This window comes from Lynx canadensis, chromosome A1 (assembly GCF_007474595.2).
Source record: "Lynx canadensis isolate LIC74 chromosome A1, mLynCan4.pri.v2, whole genome shotgun sequence".
Taxonomy (NCBI): Eukaryota; Metazoa; Chordata; class Mammalia; order Carnivora; family Felidae; genus Lynx; species Lynx canadensis.
In genome coordinates this window covers 22,555,448-22,571,974 of record NC_044303.2, presented here as the reverse complement: position 1 = coordinate 22,571,974, position 16,527 = coordinate 22,555,448, and the positions used below count along the sequence as shown (strand labels likewise).

Genomic DNA, 16,527 nt, shown 5'->3' with positions numbered 1-16,527 from the left:
TTAGGAATCAAAAACCTCCCAAAAAACAAGAGTCCAGGACCAGATGGCTTCCCAGGGGAATTCTACCAAACATTTAAGGAAGAGTTAACACCTTTTCTCTTGAAGCTGTTCCAAAAAAATAGAAATGGGAGGAAAACTTCCAAACTCTTTCTATGAAACCAGCATGACCTTGATTCCAAAACCAGACAGAGACCCCACTAAAAAGGAGAACTACAGACCGATTTCCCTGATGAACATGGATGCAAAAATCCTCAACAAGATATTAGCCAACCAGATCCAACGATACATTAAAAAAATTATTCACCACGACCAAGTGGGATTTATACCTGGGATGCAGGGCTGGTTCAATATCCGCAAAACAATTAACGTGATTCATCACATCAATAAAAGAAAGGACAAGAACCATATGATCCTCTCAATAGATGCAGAGAAAGCATTTGACAAAATACAGCATCTTTTCTTGATAAAAACCCTCCAGAAAGTAGGGATAGAAGGAGCATACCTCGAGATCATAAAAGCCATATACGAAAGACCCAACGTTAACTATCATCCTCAATGGGAAAAACTGAGAGCTTTCCCCCTAAGGTCAGGATCAAGACAGGGATGTCCACTCCCACCACTGTTATTCAACATAGTATTGGAAGTCTTAGCCTCTGCAATCAGACAACACAAAGAAATAAAAGGCATCCAAATCGGCCAGGAGGAGGTCAAACTTTCACTCTTTGCAGATGACATTATACTCTATATGGAAAACCCAAAAGATTCCACCAGAAAACTGCTAGAACTGATTTATGAGTAGAGCAAAGTTGCATGATATAAAATCAATGCACAGAAATCGGTTGCATTCCTATACACCAACAATGAAGCGACAGAAAGAGAAATTAAGAAATCGATCCCACTTACAATTTCACCAAAACCCATAAAATACCTAGGAATTAATCTAACCAAAGAGGTGAAAAATCTATACACTGAAAACTATAGAAAGCTTATGAAAGAAATTGAAGAAGACACAAAAACATGGAAAAAGATTCCATGCTCCTGGATAGGAAGAACAAATATTGTTAAAATGTAGATACTACCCAAAGCAATCTACATATTGAATGCAATCCCTATCAAAATAACACCAGCATTCTTCACAGAGCTAGAACAAACAATCCTAAAATTTGTATGGAACCAGAGAAGACCCTGAATAGCCAAAGCAATCTTGAAAAAGAAAACCAAAGCAGGAGGCATCACAATCCCGGACTTCAAGCTATACTACAAAGCTGTAATCATCAAGACAGTATGGTACTGACACAAGAACAGACACTCAGATCAATGGAACAGGGAACCCAGATATGGACCCACAAAGGTATGGCCAACTAATCTTTGACAAAGCAGGAAAGATTATCCAATGGAATAAAGACAGGCTCTTCAGCAAGTGGTTCTGGGAAAAATGAACAGCGACATGCAGAAAAATGAACCTGGACCACTTTCTTATACCATACATAAAAATAAACTCAAAATGGATGGAAGACCTCAATGTAAGACAGGAAGCCATCAAAATCCTCAAGGAGAAAGCAGGCAAAACCTCTTTGATCTTGGCCACAGCAACTTCTTACTCAACACGTCTCCAGAGGCAAGGGAAATAAACACAAAAATGAACTACTGGGACCTCATCAAAATAAAAAGCTTCTGCACAGCGAAGGAAACAATCAGCAAAACTAAAAGGCAACCGACAGAATGGGAGAAGATATTTGCAAATGATATATCAGATAAAGGGTTAGGATACAAAATCTATAAAGAACTTATCAAACTCAACACCCCAAAAAACAAATAATCCAGTGAAGAAATGGGCAAAACACATGAATAGACACTTCTCCAAAGAAGACATCCAGATGGCCAACCGACACATGAAAAATTGCTCAACATCACTCATCATCAGGGAAATAAAAATCAAAACCACAATGAGATGCCACCTTACACCTGTCAGAATGGCTAACAGTAACAACTCAGGCAACAACAGATGTTGGCAAGGATGGGGAGAAAGAGGATCTCTTTTGCATTGTTGGTGGGAATGCAAGCTGGTGCAGCCACTCTGGAAAACAGTATGGAGGTTCCTCAAAAAATTACAAATAGAACTACCCTACAACCCATCAACTGCGCTACTAGGTATTTATCAGGGATACAGGTATGCTGTTTCGAAGGGACACACGCACCCCAATTTTTATAGCAGCACTATCAACAACAGCTAAACTATGGAAAGAGCCCAAATGTCCGTCGAGGGATGAATGGATAAAGAAGATGTGGTACATATATTCAATAGATTATTACTCAGCAATCAAAAAGAATGAAATCTTGCCATTTGCAACTACGTGGATGGAACGGGAGGGTATTATGCTAAGCGAAATTAGTCAGAGACAGGCAAATATGACTTCACTCATATGAGGACTTTAGGACACAGAACAGATGAATGTAAGGGAAGGAAAGCAAAAATAACATAAAAACAGGGAGGGAGACAAAACATAAGAGACTCAAATATGGAACACAAACAGAGGGTTACTGGAGGGGTTGTGGGGGGGGGGATGGGCTAAATGGGCAGGGGCCATTAGGGAATCTACTCCTGAAATTATTGTTGTACTATATGCTAACTAATTTGGATGCAAATTAAAAAAAGAAAATTAAAAAAAAAAAGAAAATGCTGGTCTCGACTCACTAAAATAATTTCATGATCACTAAGAAGTCACACCTTACAGCTTGGACAGTGCTGGCCTAGATAAACTCTAGAGCATATTCACAATTGTTTGCAATAGAAGAACACTAGAAATAGCAAACAGAATTGATCAACAGGATTCCTCAACAGAATTTATCAACTGTGGCATGTGGATACCATACAGCAATTAAAATTAGACAGAATCAACACAGATAAATCTCCAAAATAATTTTAGCCAAAAACCACTCAGTCACAGAATGATACAGATGGTACACTATTTGATAAATTAATTCATCAAATTTAATAAAGTTTAAAACATGCAGAAGACAATACTATTTTAATGTGTCATGGATACTGACATATACATGAGTGGAGTCTGACGGGAATTTTTAATAGGAAAGTTTTGATAAGGGTAATGCGAAAGATAAAATTTTCCATGTAATTCTTTCAGTGAATTGGTATGATTGGCTTCTCCATCTGAGAAGGCAGTTTTCAAGATATTAAAGTTAAATTATATTAATAATCTGAGTATAGGAGAATAGTTACCCAATGTTAAAGAAAACACCATTTTGGAGTCAAAATACATCCATTCTAATATTGCCTCTACCATCAACATAAGAATTCAATAAAGTCTTGATAATCACAACTCATAAACCACAATCTCTTTTGCCATCAGAAAAAGAAAATTTTATCAATACCAAAAGAAGATAACAAATAAATAACATGGACAAACTATAGTATCTTAAATGCCATGGAAGAAATTTCAAAATAGACAAAAAGTTTACTATTAGCATATTAGAATGGCAAAAATGTATTTTCTACTTCTGGTCCAAAACTGCTTACAATGATCCAGCAATTACACTACTATGTATTTACCCCAAGAATACAAAAAATACTGATTCGAGGGGATATAAGCACACCAATGTTTATAGCAGCATTATCAACAATAGCAAAATTATGGAAAGAGCCCAAATGTCCACTGTCTGATGAATGGATAAAGAAGACGTGGTGTGTGTATGCATGTATATGTGTGTGTATGTGTGTATATACATATACATATATATATACACACACACACACACACATATATATATGGAATATTACTCAGCCATCAAAAAGAATGAAATCTTGCCATTTACAATGACGTGGTAGAGCTAGAGAGTATTAAACTAAGCAAAATAAGTTGGTCAGAGAAAAATACCATATGATTTCACTCATGTGGAATTTAAGAAACAAAACAGATGAATGTGGGCTGGCGGGGGGGGGGGGGAGGGCAAACCTGAAAACAGACTCTTAACTAAAGAGAACAAACTGAGGGTTGCTGGAAGAGAGGATGGCAGTTGAATAGGTAATGGATATTAAGAAGGGCACTAGTGATAAGCACTGGGTGTTGTATGTAAGTGATGAATGACTAAATTCTACACCTGAAAGTAGTATTACACTGTATATTAGCTAACTGCAATTTAGATAAAAACTTAAAAAAAAAAATTTTTTTTAAATAAAACTGTTGAGGTACCTGGGTGGCGCAGTCAGTTAAGCGTCTGACTCTTGGTTTCAGCTTAGGACATGATCTCACAGTTTGTGGGATTGAACCCTGAGTCAGGCTCCTCATTGACAGCATGGAGCCTGCTTGGGATTCCCTCTCCCTCTCTCTCTCTGCTCCTCCCCCAATCATGCACATGCGTGTGCTCTCTTTCAAAATAAACTTAAAAAACAAAATTAAATTAAAATAAAATAATAAAATAAAATGAAATGAAGTAAAATAAAATAAATACAATACAATGCAATACAATAAAACTGTTTACAAATTTCCCCCTTTTCTGCACAGGAGGGCAATGTTTCTTATAGACCTCTTATAGACCTCTTCTTCTCTTATAGAGAAGAGGTTGGCATCTGTATTAGGAAGATCTCTTCACAGTGATAGAGTGTCACAGATTAAGATCATTCCATACATGGGGTGCCTGGGTGGCTCAGTCAGTTGAGCGTCCGACTTCGGCTCAGGCCATGATCTCACAGTTTGTGGGTTCGAGCCCCGCATCAGGCTCTGTGCTGACCGCTTGCTGAGAGCCTGGAGCCTGCTTCAGATTCTGTGTTTCCCTCTCTCTCTCTGCCCCTCCCCTGCTCACACTTTGTCTCACTCTGTTTCTCAAAAATAAATGAATGTAAAAAAAAAAAAAAAAGATTATTCCATACAATTCTTACTAAATGTTATTTACTGTTTTTTTCCTTACATGTGTTTTCACACTTACAACTTGACTCATGTATGTTGTTAATTATTCATATTAATAAGTGCCTATGCTTCGCAAAACAGTTTCTTATGAATTTCCTTTTTTTGGAATGTAATAAGAACTATGTTATTACAGAATCATACCATACTCACATTTGCTTCGCAATATAAAAAGAAAATGAGAGAATGCCTTTTCAAAGAAGAAACTCCTACCACTGATCTCTGCCTTTAGAGGATCTAAATTGGACACTCACAGGGGCAATGTTTCAAGTTTTTGCAACAGTAATTTTCAAAAGCAAATATACATCAACAAAGGTAATTTTTTTGTATAACATTTCGTTTTTGTTTTTGTTTTTGTTTTTGTTTTTGCTCTGTGCAAGTTTCATTCCAATGTGGGAAGCTAACAATCATAATAGGTACATTATACTGTATATTGAAAAGTGATGGTGCCATAAAAATGAAAATGGAGCAAGATAGGAGGGATCAGGAGTCTTGAGGTTGATTATAAGGTTTTCAATTTTGAACAGGGTGGTCAGAGAGCTTCCCTGACTATATAATATCTAAGGAAAGACTTGAAGAAAGGAAGAAGTGAGCTCTGAGTACATCTAGAGCAAAAGTGATCCACACACAAAATCTATCCACTGCTAAAGCTCTGAGGTAAGTAGGTTTGAGCAGAAAAGTGACAAGATCTGATCTTGTTTTGAGTTGCACTAGTTCTGTGCTGATATTTCTATTATTTTCTCTTTTTTATTGAGGTGTAATTGACATGCAACATTACTTTCAGGTGTATAACATAATGATTCAACATCTGTATACACTGTGAAATGGTCACCACAATAAATCTATTCACCACCATAAGTTACAAGAAAAAAAATTGTTTCTTATAATGAGAACTTTCAAGATCTACTCTTCTGGCAACACTCAAAATATGCACCTACAATATTATTGACTATAGTCACCATGCTGCACATCACACTCCATGTCGTATTCATTTCATACCCTGAAGTCTGTACCTCGGAACCCCCTTCATTCATTTCATCGCTCCCCCAACCCCCTCACTCCTGGCAACCACCACCGTTTTCTCCATCTCTATAACTTTTGTTTGTTGTATTACTTAGATTCCACATATAAGTGAGATCGTACAGTATTTGCCCTTCTCTGATTTATTTCACTTAGCATAGTGGCCTCTAGGTCCATCCATGTTGTTTCAAATGGCAAGATCTCATTCTTTTCTATGGCTAAGTAGTATTCTGTTGTGTATATATACCACACGTTCTTTATCCATTTATCTATCTGTGGGCACTTAGGTTGTTTTTATATGTTGGCTCTTGTAAATAATGCTGCAATGAACACAGGGGTGAATATATCTTTTCAATTTAGTGTTTTCATTTTCTTTCAGTAAAAACCCAGAAATGGAATTGCTGGATCATATGCGACTTTTTTGAGGAACCTGTTTTCCTTAGTGGCTGCACAACTGACATTCCCACCAACAAGGCACAAGGGTTCCCTTTTCTTCACAACCTTGCCAACACTTGTTATTTCCTGGCATACTGATAACAGCCATTCTAACAGGTGCGAGGTGACATATCACTGTGGTTTTGACTTGCATTTCTCTGATGATTAGTGATGTTGAGCATCTTTTCCTGTGCCTGTTGGCCATCCATATGTCTCCTTTGGAAAAATGTCTATTCAGATCCTGTGCTCATTTTTAATTGTTTATTTGCTATTGAGTTATACGAGTTCTTCATATTTGAATATTAAATCCTTATCAAATATATGATTTGCAAATATTTTTTTCCCACTTTGTAGGTTGCCTTTTCATTTTGTTGATGGTTTCCTTTGCTGTGCAGAAGCTTTTTAGTTTGATGTAGTTCCACTTGTTTATTTTTGCTTTTGGTGTCAGATCCAAAAAACACTGCCAAGACCAATACCAAGAGGCTTACTGCCTATGTTTTCCCCTAGTTGTATGGTTTCAAGTCTTACATTCTAGTCTTTAGTTCATTTTGAGCTAATTTTTGTGTATAGTTTAAGTAATCTAGTTTCATTCTTTTGCATGTAATTATCCAGTTTTCCCAACACCACTTATTAAAGAGGCTGTCCTTATCCCCATTGTATATTCTTGCATTGTGGGGCAGAAATTAATTGAACATATGCATAGGTTTATTTCTGGGCTCTCTATTCTGTTTCATTGGTCTAGGAGTCTGATTTTATGCCAGTATCATCCTGTTTTGATTACTATGGCTTCATAATTTGGTTGAAATCAGGAAACATACCTCCAGCCTTGCCCTTCTTTTTCAAGATTGCTTTGGCTACACAGGGTCTCATACAAATTTTAGGATTATTTGTTATACTTCTGTGAAAAATGCCCTTGGGACTGATAGGAATTGCATTGAATCTATATATTGCTTTGAGTAATAGGGACATTTTAACAATATTAATTCTTCCAATCCATAAGCATGGGATATCTTTCCAATTATTTGTGTCTTCATCAATTTCTTCCATCAATGTCTTATAATTTTCAGCGTGCAAGTCTTTCACCTCCTTGCTTAAATTTATTCTTAGGTATTTTATTATTTTTGATGTAATTGTAAATGGGATTTTTAAAATTTCTCGTTCTCACAGTTTGTTAGTGTATAGAAATGCAACAGATGGGGCACCTGGGTGGCTCAGTGGGTTGAGCATCCGACTTTGGCTCAGGTCATGATCTCGTGGTTTATGAGTTCGAACCCCACATTGGGCTCACTACTGTCAGCCTGTCAGTGCAGAGTCCACTTCGGATCCTCTGTCTCCCTCTCTGCCCCTCCCCCACTTGCACTCTCCAAAAAATAAAATATATGTTTTTTAATGCAACAGATTTTTGTATGTTGATTTTATATCCTGCAACTTTACTGAATTCATTTATTTATTTTTTACTGAATTAAAGAATCTAACAGCTTTTTGGTGGTAGCTTTATGGTTTTCTATATATGAAATCATGTCACAAATAGTGAAAGGTTTCTTTCTTTCCAATGTGCATGCTATTTATTTATTTATTTATTGCCTAATTGCTCTAGGACTTCTAACACTATGTTGTATTAAAATGGCAAGAGTAGGCATCTTTGTCTTGTACCTAATCTTAAAGAAAAAGCTTTCAGCTTTTCATCATTGAGTATGATGTGAGCTCTGGGCTTGTCATATATGGCCTTTATTATGTTGAGTGGGTATGTTACCTCTTTACCCACTCTGATAAGAGTTTTGTTTTTGTTTTTTTTTTTAAGATTTTTTTAAACATTTCTTTTTAATATTTATATTTGAAAGAGAGAGAGAGAGACACACACACACAGAGCATGACCAGGGAAAGGGTAGCAAGAGAAGGAGACACAGAATCCGAAGCAGGCTCCAGGCTCCGAGCTGTCAACACAGAGCCTGACGCAGGGCTCAAACCCACAAACTGGGAGATCATGACCTGAGCTGAAGTGAGAAGCTTAACCAACTAAGTGACCCAGGCGCCCTGACAGTTTTTTTCTTAAACAGATGTTGAACTTTGTCCAATGCTTTTCTGCATCTATTGAGATGATTATATATTTTTTATCCTTTATTTTGTTAATGTGGTGCATCATGTTGATTAATGTGTGAATGTTGCCATCCTTGATCCCTGGAATAAATCCCAATTGATCATGATATGATCTTTTTAATGTATTAGTGAATTCATGTTATATTTGCTAATAATCTGTGTGCAGTATTTGCAAATATTTTGATGAGAATGTTTGCATCTATGTTCATCAGGGATAGTAAACTGTAAAATCCTTTTTGGTTGTTGTTCTGTTTTGTTTTGTGATATCCTTGTCTGGTTTGGGTATCAAGGTAATGCTGGCCTTGTAAAATAAGTTTGGAAGCATTCCCTTCTCCTTAATATTTTGGAAGAGGTTAAGAAGGACAGATAATAAATCTTCTTTAAATGTTCGGTAGAATTTACCAGCAGTCATGAACTTTTATTTGTTGGGAAGTTTTCAATGACTGATACAATTGCCTTACTGTAATACACCATAATCAGTCTATTAAGATTTTCTATTTCTTCATGATTCAGTCATGGAAAGTTTCTAGGAATGTATCCATTTCTTCTCATTGTCCAATTTGTTGAGCTATAATTCTTCATAGCAGTCTCTTATGGTCTACTGCATTTGTGGTATCAGTTGTAACTGCTCTTTCATTTCTGATTTTATTTGAACCATCTCTTTTTTTTTTTTTTTCTTGGTGAGTCTAGCCAAAGGTTTGGCAACCTTTTGTTTGTCTTTTCAAAGAAACAGGTTTTAGTTCCATTGATCTTTTCTATTACTTTTTGTTTCTGTTTTATTTGCACTCTGATCTTTGTTATTTCCTTCCTTCTACTATGTTTGGCTTCATCTGTTCTTTTCTAGCTTCTTTAAGTGTAAAGTTAAGTTGTTTGAGATTTTTCATGTTTATTCAGGTAGGTCTGAATCCCTATGAACTTCCCTCTTATAACTACTTTTGATGAATCACATAGATCTTGTAAGTTATATTTCCATTTTCATTTCTCAAGGTTTTGTTTTGTTTTGTTTTGTCTCCTTTGAGTCTTTTGATTGACCCATTGGTCAGCAGAATGCTGTTTAATCTCCACATGATTTTCTGATCCTTTGTCTCTCTTTTCTCCTTCTGCGACCCCCTATAATGCTAATGCTACTCTATGTTGTCCCATAGCTTCTTTAAGCTATCTCATTTTTAATTTTTTTTTCCTTTTTGCTGTTCTGTTTAAGTAAGTTCCACTCCCCTGTCTTCTTGATTACCAATAGTTTCTTCTGCTTCATATAGGCTGCTGTTGAACCCCCTCTAGCGTATTTTTCAGTTCAGTTATTGTATTCTTCAGCTCTGTGACTTCAGTTGGTACTTTCTTGTATTTTCTCTTTGTTGAAGTTCTCACTGTGTTCATTCATTCTTCTCCCAATTTAGGTGAACATCTTTTTGACCATTAATTTGAATTCTTTACCAGGTAAATTACTTACATCCACTTTAAGGTTTTTGAGGGTGTCTTTTTTTTTGTCCCCCTGAGGTTTTACCTTGTTCCTTCATTTGTAACATATTCCTTTTTCCTCATTTTGCTTTACCCTCTGTGTTAGTTTATATCTAATGAGAGAAACAACTACCTTTCCCAGTCTTAAAGTGGCTTTTTCCTAGCTCTTGGTTGTCTCTTGAACCATTATGACTGTCTAAGGAGTCTGATTTATTCTTGATAGGTCCCAGTTTTTGAAGGTATGCCAAGAACTGTCCGTGTTCCAAAGGGGGGAATCTCAGTCAGCACCTAGTTTTAGGCTGATTGGAAGCCAGACCCTCAGGCAGCAGCTTTTAGAGTATGCAAATACATACAGTCCTATGAAACAAGTATAGACTCTCTTAATGTAAGCGATCTGTCCCCTGAGTGACAGTTGCAAAAATTGGAGCTTCAGACCATTGCATAAGCTCCTTTCTGGGAGGCCCTGGCAAACAGTAATGAGGCTAAGGGAAAGCACAAAGATGGCATCCCCTTGCCTATATTCCCTGAGAGCACATTTGTAAGCCTCTACATATGTGGCAGACCTGAAGTCTGCCCCTCAGGCTGAAGTGTCAGAACAAGTAAATAGGCCTTTTTCACAAACAGACTGGGGGTGTGTTTCAGTCTGCTGTCTGTGCAGTGTCCTGGGGGTGACAGCCTATCGAGAACTGTCTCTCCATTTCTTACAGGCCCATGGAACCCAGGAAAAACAACCATGCCTGCCCATGGTATCTAGGTAGAGCAAGAGTGCAAAATAGTACACACCAGCACATCTGTCCCCAGACAGAGTCCCAACTGGTCCCTGCCCCTCCAGCAGATGCTTTAAGATTAGAAAATAAATTTTCACATATAGTCTAGGCGCTTTTCAAACTGCTGCTTTTGTGCTGGTTCCTGACTGAGTCTGCATGCAAGCCCTTTCCGAGAAATATCTCAGTTCTACTATACAGCCTTTTGGGTCTCCTGGTTGTGAGATCCATTTTCCATCTGGTTTTCAAAGCTAGATGTTTGGAGGGCTCATCTCTTCACTGCAGGTCCCAGGGATTGCGGTGCCTGATGTGAGGCATAAACCCCTCATTCATCAAGGAGAAGCTCCAGATTTGTGAGATTCCTCCCAACTGTGGGTCACCACTCTGGCAGTGGGGTTTTTGGTGAGACTGTCTCACACGTGACCTTTTTATTGCTTTGATGTGAAGAAGCTATTCAGCTAGTTCTCAGGTCTTTTTCAGAGGGAATTTTTCCATACGTAGCTGTAGATTTGGTATGTCCACGGGAGGAGCTGAGTATACCCACCATCTTGGACCACCCCCCTAACATTTCCTATTATATCTGTTTTCTTAAACTTGTATAGTTCAACAGTTTATTTCCAAATTATCCTTGTTTGGAACAGATAAGTTCTTATTCTTATAGATTGTATTTTGAGAGCTTTCCCTACACTCTGAATAACTACACAGTTGAAGACTGGTGGATAAGAAGACAGTCTTTTGATAACTGAACATGATAAACATATCAACTCCTAATCCTCTCAAAGAGCAGATCAAGGGGCGCCTGGGTGGCGCAGTCGGTTAAGCGTCCAACTTCAGCCAGGTCACGATCTCGCGGTCCGTGAGTTCGAGCCCCGCGTCGGGCTCTGGGCTGATGGCTCAGAGCCTGGAGCCTGTTTCCGATTCTGTGTCTCCCTCTCTCTCTGCCCCTCGCCCATTCATGCTCTGTCTCTCTCTGTCCCAAAAATAAATAAACGTTGAAAAAAAAAAATTTAAAAAAAAAAAAAAAAAAAGAGCAGATCAAATAATTCAGTTCCCTGCACAAAGCATATAATAGGTAGCCTTTACATATTATTGTTGGCAATCAATGTTAATCAGTGTGTTTACTAGTAGGACAATGTGTCATATTACTTGGTAATACCTCTGACCCAAATAAAGAGTTAAGCTGATTATAGGACATACGTTCATTTGCCTAATTTATTCAACAAATGTTGATTTGGTACCTGCAGAAGGCACTAAGCCAAAGTAAATACATAAAAGAAAAAACAAAATAATATGGAGCAAAAGGATAACCACCTCCCAGGTGCTTGTGTCAACATTACCCCAACACAATGGTACTTGTGGGCCTTAAGAGCTAATAACCAAGACACATTGTATCTATGAGAGCAAAGCATTTTCCATGGAAACGGATATTTTGCAATTGATCAGGAGCTTCTAAAAGCTGATAACCATTCTTTAGAAGTAATCCCTGAAGAAAAAAAGAAAAACACAGTAATTTCTGCAAATAAAGCCCGTGTTATATATCTTTTTAATCCAATTTAATAATATGAGGTCAACTTCAAAGCTGTGCTTTAAAAATATAATATATAAAAAAGTGTCCTTGCAATATAGAACTCAGTTCCTTTAACAAATTCCCCCATCTGGGCAACACAGTTGATGATGCTTTTATAATCAAAGAAGTAGGACATTAAAGAAAACTAATGTCTTTTAGGATGCCAACACACAGTTTACAGTGTGTTAATGAGCTCCAGGCAAAGTAAATGTCAATGGGGTACTGATGATTCCCAACTATATGCTAGCTGAATCATTAAATGGATGTCATCTGTGAGTTATGAATGATAAAAATATAAGAAATGATGATCCCAATGATCATTTGTAAAGGATGATAGCTATAATTTACGTCCACTTGAATGAGAGGTCCTAAGCCTGTGACAATAGTAAAACACCTACACAGCTGCTAACTAACGTGAGGCAATTAAAAATAGGATGGACAAAACTGAAAAACTAAAATCACAACTAAAAGTAAGGTACCACCTCAAAGGAAATGGTATTGCCATGTTTACGATAAGCATCAAACTGACTTTTAGAACACACAAACATCATTGCCACTTTAATTAGGTTTATATAAAGGAAGGGTTTCAAATTTCATTAAGAGAGATGAGGCAGATCTTCAGTCCCAAGCAAATTTGTATTTAGTTTGAAGAGATTACCAAGCTCGTCAAAGTCAGCCTTTTCAACTACACATAGCAAAAGTGCCCCTTCCAAATATGAAAAATTATCAAGATATATTGATGTTTTTCTGTTGTTATACTAGCTAAAATAAGTTGATACTTGAGACATTTGTAAATCCACTTGAAATTTAGGTCCTTATAGATATAGTACAGTTAAAAAAAAAATCCTAACATGCCTACGAAATAGAATCCTAATTGTGAAAGATCCTTATCCCACAACATAAACATTCCTTCAGCATGGTAGGCTCTCTTAGCCTTGGCTCATTTCCATTTGGGATTCATTTTGTTCAGTATCATATACATTCATTACAATACAGAACATATAATGTGATCACTATTTATGATTTACTTACTATCTGTTATCCACTGGTACTTGTTAGCTCAAAACGTCTTCCATGGAGAGATATACATAATAGATAATAGCTCAGGTTAGATTAGTAAGGCTGAAGACACATAAGACACATGCTTCATTGTCAGATAAATGCTGGAAAAAAACCCTACTATCCCTTAAGTTTCCTCCCATATTGTTAAGATGGGATCACCATGTGAACTAGGCACATATTCCTTCTGGATAATGAAAGTGAGAAGGATATCTGCCTTCCACTGAAGGACACTATAAATATCCCTTTCAGAAAGGCAAGCTATCTGCTCCTTTGAAGTAAATATCCCCATGCAGCCCCAAACGGGAATCTTTGATGTCATTCTGCAACCCTGATAATTCCACTCCTGGTCTCAAATCTCTCGTCTGGTCTATTTTGATTTATACCAATACAACTCCAGTAAACTTCAAAAGTAGTGGTATCTTAGGGGCATTGTGATTTCACTTTAACCAAGTGATAAAACCAAAATTAAACATGACAAACTCCTAAAGACAGACAAACCCCATAAGTACCCTAAATGTATAGCTCCAGATTAATAGTTTTTGATATTTAAACACAGTGTTTGTACTCTTCTGAAGTAAAGGACCCAAAGGAAAACACACCTTACTATCTATCAGCCTCTTTGTCTAAGTCTTGCCTGGTTCATTCAGAAATCTCTAAGAGCAATAATTTAATACCTTAAAGCATGACATCATACTGGTGAATCTTCAACCCAGTTTCAAATAAAGAAAAGCATCCACCATAACCATCCTCTATAAAATTGCAACCCACACCTATACTCTCAGGCCTCTTTCCCTGCTCTCCTTTTTCATTTTTCATAGCACAATTTTCTAACACGATAATCAAATATGTTTATTGTCAATCATTCTTCTCTAGAATATAAGCTCCAGAGGGAAGAGATCTTTGTCTATTTTGTTCACGTACATATCCCAAACACCTGGACAGGACCTGATGCAAGGTAGTCACTCAATATTTGTCGAATGAATGAGTAAATTCACATTGAGAATTCAGTGCAAAATACGCTCTGAATATAAGGGAGACAGAGCATACACATACAAATACATAATATCAGACAGTGGTAAGTGCTACAGAGCCAAAGAGAACAACAGGGTAAGAGGGTGGAGAGACAGCCGGCAGTGGCTATTTTAAATGAGGAAGCCACCTCTCTAAAGTGAAGGCAATTGAGACTTGAATGAAGGTGGGTGCCATACGCATTGGGTGGACGAGGAAAGTGGGCTTTGAGGATGGGGGAATTAGCAAATGCCTAGGCTAATTAGCAAAGGCTCTAGGCTGGAGGCCCACTTGGGCCCAAAGAGGCCTGCATGGTGGAAGTGGGTGTGCAAGAATGTATCATTTCAATTGCCTTTACTTACTACTTAATAACATGTACAAACTGCCCAATGCCCTGGGAAATAGATTGCCTTTCACCTAGAGTACTCAGATTCCCTGATAGTAAGTGCTTCTTCTACTTACTAGCCCCCAAATGTCCGCATCAGCACACCATATAAGATTACAAGGCACAGTAATGACATCGTCAAAAACCGTTCCAAGTAGCCTCAGGAGTCACGAAACTGACTTAACTCAGTACCACTGCGCAGGAAGGTGTAAAGCCAAGCAGGAACTCGGTACTAGAAGTGTGCAAAGCCAGGAGGCTCAGTAAACATTAAACAGTGCCTGTCATTCGAGTCTGGGGGGAAAGAGCGTCAAGCCTAAGCAGTTTCATTCACCTCTAAGAAAGACTAAGTCGCCAAGCGCGGTTCGAGGCAGCGCTGTGACATGCATTTTGTGACAATCCTGGACTCGAGTTGTTCTGACATTTTATGTAACTTCCCAAAGAACAAAAACAAAAAGTTCGCTCTGGACTCGCCTTCCAACTCAGACAGGAAGTTCCTCCTCGGCCAAGGCGGGGCGCTTGGAAAGTTTTCAGCGGCTGAAAACCTGTTTCCGGGGCTGAGCGGAGCAATACCTTCCGGCTTAAAATAAAGGTTTTCGGTGATTCCTCCTATGCCTCCACAGCAGCTTCGCCTAGCTTAGCCACACTTTCTGCGCTGTCCCCTCGACAACAGGACCAAATGTCGGAGGCACAACACTGAGTTAGCGAGCTGGTTCGGGGCCGGGAGCTAGGTGAATGGGTTTTCAGAACGCCAGCCGCGGGTCGAGGCGACGGAAACGAAAACCACAGCAGCCTACGCGGGGCGAAGAGGGGAGTGGGAAGGCGAAACTCTGAGGCAGGCGCCGCAGCCACAGCCCGGGGCGACGCTCCGCCTCACCCGCCAGAGGCGGGGAAGCCTCCGGGCAGGCGTTGCCACACGCGACCCTTGCAACGCACACCACATCCGCCCGCAGGCTCGCACATGCGCAGCGCCGCCCGGGCCCCGCGGCCTGGGTGGGGAGACAATCCCAGAGTTCCGCGCCCAGCCCCCGCCAGGGGGTGTGCGCACGCGCGGCAACGCCTAGATCCTAGGCCCTGGCGGGGGTGTAACTCCAGGGACTGTTCTCCAACCGTCGCCGCGTTCGGGAACTTGGACAGCGGGGGCGGGGAGAGGTGGCCCGCCGCCGGGGGATCTGAGGGCTGCCTGCTGCAAGCCTGACGTCCCCTCTTGACTTCCTACACCATCCTGTCCCCTTACCTCAGCGTAGGCCCGAGCCGCATCCGCTCCGCTTTCTGGGTCGCCGTTACTGCTCGGTCGGGGGCCCGGCGCAGCGACGAGTTGGCGCCTCCCCCTGAAGCAGCCTGGCCTCGGCGGGTTGCGCTCGGGTGCCAGGCCGGGGAGGGGAAGGGAGGAGAGCGCACTGGAGGGGAGGGGGCCGGCGACGGCGCCTTGCCTCGCCCCTCCTTTCCTCCTCCGGCTGCCCGCTACCGCCCCCGCCCTTTCCTTGCCGACTCCCCCTCTCGGAGCGGACCCCACGACTGCAACTCGCCTCCCTCGCTGGGTCCATCTCCGCTTTGTGGGGCACCCCTCTCCTCCGCTAGGGTTCTGGTTCCCGAAGTCTTGGGAATTTGCAAGGGTGAGGCGTGTAAATTGTAGTGTGGGCAACCTTTTCTACAGTTATCCCCCCAGCCGGTCCACCATCAGGGAGCTCAAATCACGTCTTCACACGGTTTCCCCCGTTTGCCCCTCTGGGCTGTGGGGCCAAAGTCCTGTACTCTCCTAATAAGAATGTTGAAATAATGACTGATTTGTCTTGGGGTGACCTGGGACCAAGGTCC

The 16,527-nt window shown here is 39.8% G+C and overlaps 1 protein-coding gene across 10 annotated transcripts in view; it reads right to left on the bottom strand.

Annotated features, from left to right (window-relative positions):
• RCBTB2 (RCC1 and BTB domain containing protein 2) overlaps positions 1-16,106 on the bottom strand; it is a 49,735-nt gene extending 33,629 nt beyond the window's left edge. For 4 of the 10 annotated variants that reach the window (XR_003967772.1, XM_030310596.1, XM_032595309.1 and 1 more), the window contains exon 1: positions 15,947-16,031. The gene's annotated coding sequence lies outside the window, so the exon portion shown is untranslated. Of the gene's footprint in view, positions 1-15,043; positions 15,159-15,183; positions 15,609-15,946 lie in introns of those variants that run through there. The other 6 variants (XM_032595254.1, XM_030310605.1, XM_030310570.2 and 3 more) reach the window with 5 other exon arrangements.
• Positions 16,107-16,527: the final 421 nt, after the last annotated feature.